The following is a 6,644-nucleotide window of genomic DNA, read 5'->3' on the forward strand; positions in this document are numbered from 1 at the left end:
ATCTTTCTCCATTTGCTAGGCATGTATTTCAAGTGTGGAATCCTTTTGCTGATGCTAGTCGGATGTTGTAAGTATCAAAACGTACGCCGGCACACGAGCTCACTCACGAACGCCCTGCTTACAAATGTACTCAACCGCGCACGCTCACTTACACGTGCACATTAACGCGTGCACCCACCCACGCGTACACCCGCCCACGCACGCACCCGCCCACGCACGCACCCGCCCACGCACAAGTGCGCATGCGGGAATACAGTCATGCACTTAAACAAGAATCAATAAAAAGTAAAAGATGCTTTTTTATAATCAAGAACTTATCAGAACTTTTTCAAATTTTATGTTCTGTTCTGTTTGTTCTTTGCAGGTGCAGGTATGGTTTCCTACCTTCGTGACCATGCAGAAAGAAAAACAAAACCCTAAAGAGTGATAAATAGAATTATTTTGATAATGAACTTTGACTTCAAGTTTTACGAATAAAAATCAGCGATAATAATTTCCAATGAGGTTTAGATGACTTGTTCATCATTTTCAAATCCTATAAAGCCAGATTCCTAGCAGTTCTTTAGTTATTGAGAATGCCTAATGCCTATTGCCATTGACGCATAATTCTTTTTATGCCGAAGAAGGTTACAGTATTTTAACCGAAACGTCCAAAACAACTTTTTTTAGTCTGTGACAACAAACATTTTAATATCCTTAAGTTAATTTGAGTTTCTTTCATGAACGAAGAACATCATAAAGGCAATCCGTTTCATGGGATTTCAGGCATGGAAACAGATCTATTTAATGATAGAAAAAAGATTCATTTTGGATGACTTTTAATACTTACTTTGTACTAGTGTACTCTGTCAATAAGGTTGTGTCACGTTGATTTAATTCTAATTGAACGATTATCTGACTACGGTCTGAGCAAAGGTTTAAAATTAATTATGCAAATGCTCAATTCTTTACTAGGTGGATGTCAGGATTCGCGTCCGGACTGTAACGTATTGGCACGGGACAATCATTGCCACGCTAACCCGTGGGCAACACTACGTCAATGCCCCATCGCCTGTGCCGTCCCTTGCGGTAAGTACTTTTTAATCTAGCCTTCTCAGCTTCAATTGGTCCTTCTGCTGCAAAAGACGCTACAAGTAGGTTTCCACCTCGTTTAACCTTGGGATCAAATTGGAAGGCTGTAAAGCGCCTTGCCAACGATTCCGTATACTATGGTAGGTCAGTGATAGAACGCAGTCTCCAGATAAACTACAGCGCGGTATCTCAGTACTACACAGGGGTACAAACAACTTAATAGTTGTTTCATCGAAAAACGGCACTGTTATGCCGGCAAAATTGCACTTTTTATTTTTGACCGGCATAAAGCTTGTGCCCCTGTATTTTACTCGAAATTACACCGGTATAATGTTTGAGTTTGATTTGCTTGCCTTTTCAAAGAACCCTGTGAGGATCACAGGTGGGACTGCGCCAACATAAGCGACGACTGCCACAGCAACCCGTTCGCTACTATCAATGCTTGTCCAAAAACCTGTGGTGCTTGTTACTAAAAGATAAATCTGCAATCGGTAAGTTTTTTTTTTTTTTTCTCCAAACATGTTTAAATAACTTTAGTCAAATTAATTCCTTAGTAATAGCTTCAAGTAAAGGAAAATTCATTCTTTCCGATATGCTCTTCATCCAATAGTGTTACCCTTATTCCTGAGAACGACGACCCTGGTGACGACAGATCTCTGTCCTTTTGGTGCATTGTCGAGTATAATAGCGCAGCCACCATATAACAATCTTTGAGAATTCACTACAATGCATGCGCGACACTTGCCCTGCCTACTCCTGAACTGAATCGTTGTTTCTTACCATATAACTGATATAGAAGACGTCTTAATCATAAGTATAGCCTTAGAACTCGAGAAACTTTCAGTCACTTGGAAAGAAGAACACGTACATTATTTTCCGGAGTGGTTAGAATTTTTCAGGCTACCACAGCCTACGATACCTCTACAAATTCTCCCAAGTAGCGTCAAACGACATTTGTGCCAATCAGTAGGCTAGTGAGAATTAGTCAATTGTCGCTATATTTCCTTTAACTTTTAATGGAAGCATCTATATAACTTAAACCTTATGAACTGCTAAAGGGAGCTTCTGCAAGGGTAGGGTTTACCCCACCCCCACACAATCAGTCACAGTCAGTCACATGATATGTAGAAACTGGTCGACCACGAAGTCGAGAGACCGTTGAGAAAATAAAACGGTTGGACAAGTCTCTGTTTTGACCTTGTCTAGTTCTTTTGTAGAAACGAGGGCTAACACACGAAATAATTTTGTTCTCCACAGAAAGATGGATAACTTTGAAACGCAAGCACTCAGGATCCAGATGACAGATTGCTAAAGCAAGCGTGGGTGATAATTGTAACGGCTGGGGAAAACAGTAATGCTTATAAAGAGAGGGAATAAATGGATGTTAATAAAAAGAGGGCATAAATGGAACTTGTTGAACTGGTCTGTTTTCTTGTCATCCTGTTATTAAACAAATTGCGATAAAACTCCCGATTCAAGCGGAACTAAAAAAGGGGGGAATACTGGGGAAGACGGAAGAAATTATAAAAGACGAAAATTCACCTAAGGGAGTCTAAAGGGACTCTGCAGGAATTATCTGAGCGGGGGTGGGGGGGGGGATGGAAAATTAGAGTGGGGGCATAGGAGAAAATGACAATAAGAGAGAGGGGGGTTGGATGTAAAATTTAATACATACAGTGGGGCATGACTTTTTCATTCCTTTTTGCAAACTAGAAAAGTAGTGGAAGATTTATTAGAGTTTAAATACAAATACTAACATTAGAATAACACTGACAAATTTATCAACTCTAAGGGGTTCTGATCTATGAACTGTTGTTTTCCTATCTGCCATGCAGTAGGAAAGGAATGCCTCTGTTATATATGGGAGGAGACTTTTTTCAAGGGGGGTAGCCTTAATATTATCATTATGTGATGGGGGTTAAAATTAATTTTTGCTTAATGAGAGGGGGGCATGACTTAGTTTTGGGACATATTTCACCCATTTCCCAGCCCCCCTCCTCTCCAGGTAATTATTGCACAATCCCTAAGGCCCTAGTTCGAGTTCTTTTTTCCCCTAACAGCTACCAATCATTAGACGCTTTTAATTAGGTGATATGTGGTGCTAACAAGCCGAGAACCATTTTAAAAAATATGTAAGATAGTATTTACTATGAGTATTCACCTTTGTGGATGAGTTTTTCACGTAATTTACACGAAATAGACAAGATTCGACTTTAACACTAGTACCGCTGAATGAAAGGACTCCAGAGGGAATGTCCAATAACGAAGAGCCAGACGTGGCACATGAAAAAAAAAAAAAAAAATCTTTTTTCATATTCCTCCTCGAGATAGCCTATGGTAAGCCTGGTGGGATTTTTTCTTGAATTATGTTTCTAAACCCGCCAAAAAAATCCCAAACTTACGGTCCCACGTCTGGTCAAAAACACGCAAAATTTAGTGACCAAAACCTTATCATAAAATTCGTTCTGTTTAATCTGCATCACAGCAACACTCCAGTTTGAGCCTGGAAACGTATTGTTAAGGAGTTTAAAAGTCTTCTGAGGCCAAGTATATTTCTGTGGGTTAATTATCAAGGTCACGACGAGCCGCCTAAAATCACTAAAATTCGCTTCCACAAAATTCTTGATTATGCACACCTTTTCAATCGGCAAATTCGCTACCCGGTAAGACACTGTAACAAGTAAAATTCTAACATTTCGAAGGAAGAAATTTCACTGTAAAACCTGGTATTTTCTGGTATTTAAACCTGGTTTTTCATCAGCGCTGAGTACTAACGCTCTCAAAATAGTGATAATCACAACACTAACCTGCTAGAAACGAAAACAATGGGCAAGTGCCTATGACCAGATAATCAAAGGAATGTGAAAATATCTCTTTGTATTTGATTTTTTCGGTATTTGGACTTAAACTATGGAAGAAAAGTCGTGTTGAGCTCACCTCCTCTAAAATATTACATTTAAATATTAAGTACTGGTGTATTCAGAATCCTACACGATAAACATTGCGACGCGTGGGGTTCTTCAAATTCCGCAAAGTACATGATCTTCCTTTTGACATTCAACTGACTCCGAGATAATCTACCGCATTCCAATCCCTTTTTCTTAAACAGCAATCCATAAAAGTGGTGAGGCCTTCCAGCTTTAATCCTCTGCTTGCTTAAGCGAAATACTTATGTGCTGGTTTCCTAGCTCGTGCTGCACGCTCAAATGTAAATTTGGCGTTCGCTGTCGACCTAACTAATCTGCCACGCAATGGTCACTTGATAGAATTTTGTCATGCGTTGCCAAAAATGGATAAGGGAATAATAAATAAAAAGATTTATTAAGACTTTCGAAGCAAACAATTTTTATTTTAAAGTTAAAAGGATCCAAACGAGACCCGCAAAATATCGCGCGGAAATTTTCCTGCCAGAGAAACTGTATTTTTTGTGTGTGTATGTGTGTTTTGGGCTCGGGAGGGGAGGGGGAGGGGGAGGAGTTGGGATCACTCCCATATATGGGCTATTAGAGGTATGTGCGGCCCCAAAGTATGGTTTTTGAGCTGTTCGTGTCTGAAAAAGGTGTAGTTTTGGACCATATTGGCCTGAAGTAGGGCGAATTTCTCACTCAGACTTTGGCTTTGAGTATTCTGTTCACAAGGAACCGATTATTTCCGCATAAACATTGGCAAATTTGTTGTCCTTCTCAAATGTTTTCGCAGATGAGGCCTTTTTCTAGTTTGCCGTTTACTGATTTTATAGGTCTGAGAATTGGGTATCGGCTTCTCCTTCCTGGGGACTGGGGAGGGGAATTTTGGAGTTGTGTGACGTCTCAGTCTAACTATTTCATGTGATAGATCAATGCCGAATGATGTATCGTATACTGTCATGATATGTTCCCATTTTGTTATATAACCACAATATTGATAACTATTAAAGAAATTTTTCGCAAGTTTATTACCGTAAGCGGAAAAAAGCCTCGGCAGTTTTAGGCGAAAGTTGAACTTGCGTACAGGCATGCGTTGAAAGGGCAAATGGACTTCACGTTTACTTGCTAGTTCAAGCTAGCTGCAGTCCATGTAACGAATGACGTGCAATCGATTAGTGTTGGCTGCCGAAGGGTGGAAAACTTCCGCGGACTTGACTGTAAATATTGATCTCGACCAAAGAGAATGCAGGCTATCGCAAGTCCGTTTGACCAATACTTCAGGTCTTGAGAAAAAAATCCAAGGATTTCACGAGGGAACTGATCTTACCGCCAGAATCGATTAAGATTGTAACTTATTTTTTTTCTCCAGCATCTGAGCGGACCGGAATCCTAAATCCTCGAATTTGATTGGCTAATCTTACGCACGTGACCGGTCCAGCTTTCTACGATACGGCCCACGGGCCGGATTTTTTTCCCGCAGCCTAAATTCCGCTCCTAAAAGTTAGCGGTAATCGTCAATCTTTTGCCTTTTTTATACATCCATCGACGATTAGTCAACGCAAGTTTACTTCTGTTCACTTTAAAATGGCAAGGAAAGTCACCGTAAGTAAATTCAATTGAGTGTTTTGAAGTTGTGGGAGTTTGCTTCATAATTGTTTGTAGCTTGGCGCTGTAATGGCTTGTAATCCTGTGTTTCTCTCGTCGTAAAATTTGAGTCACTTTCAGCCGAGTTTATCTCTCTGATCGTTGCTGTATTTAGAAGAATTTCTGTGGAATACACTTAACGAATTTCCTCGCTTTCTGCTATTCAATTTACGGTAGAAAAGTGACGAAGTGATTTTAAAAGCAACGACTGACAGAAATTGTTTTTGTAGTAAAACTTCAAACTTCGCACGAAATTTCACACGGCAAAAACAATTTTGGAGAACTTAACTGGTGAAATAAATGCAACTAACGCAAAGTAGTTCGAAAAAAATCTCTTTTTTAATACATCTTTCTTTGTCTACTACCTGAGTTACTCGCTCGTTGCCGAGATTTTTTACAAATCATCAGTAGACGGCGCGCAAGCCGATTCAATGACTAGAGTTGCGTAAACAAACCCATTTAATTGTAATCTGTAAAACCAATTTACTGCAGGAAAAAAATAAATAAACATGTTATTTTCCGGCTTACGGTCGGTCCGTATGGTGAAAAACTGTGACCTCGGGCTTGAAAATGCTGCTTGGTCACAGTTTTTCACGATACGGACCTCCCAGCCGGCAAATAACATGTATGTATTCACAGCCACCCTAAATTTTCCAAAAAATTGAGGTGGTCCTGAATCTGCCTCCACCATTTTTTTACACTTACCTAACACGTGAAACTTGACATGCTGGCTAGAATCCGATTTAAAAAAGAGTTACAGGAGTCGGTCTTGAGTTACAAAGCCATTAATATATGTACAATTAAGGGTGCTTCAAATGCACGGCAAAAAGGGTGGCGTTTACCTTTTAGAAAACGCGCGGTGAATTTACGCAAAACGTGGCATTTGCTTACATTGGTGTTCGCCAATCGGAAAATCCAAGGTTTTCCAATTGTTTTGCTGTCGGTAAATTGGAGTATTCGTTCTATTATCCGGTAGTTTCCCATTGCGGTAAACGCCGGAAAAAGCCTGTTTTCTGGAATTTA

General features: G+C 39.9%; 1 long non-coding RNA gene across 1 annotated transcript; it reads left to right on the forward strand.

Annotated features, from left to right (window-relative positions):
• The first annotated feature begins 638 nt into the window (after positions 1 to 638).
• On the forward strand, positions 639 to 2,475 carry LOC145502495 (uncharacterized). Its single transcript, XR_014051342.1, has 3 exons — positions 639 to 1,068; positions 1,435 to 1,562; positions 2,329 to 2,475. It is a non-coding gene; the product is annotated as an uncharacterized LOC145502495 (long non-coding RNA).
• The last annotated feature ends 4,169 nt before the right edge of the window (positions 2,476 to 6,644 follow it).

This window comes from Orbicella franksi, chromosome 11, assembly GCF_964199315.1.
Source record: "Orbicella franksi chromosome 11, jaOrbFran1.1, whole genome shotgun sequence".
Lineage (NCBI taxonomy): Eukaryota > Metazoa > Cnidaria > Anthozoa > Scleractinia > Merulinidae > Orbicella > Orbicella franksi.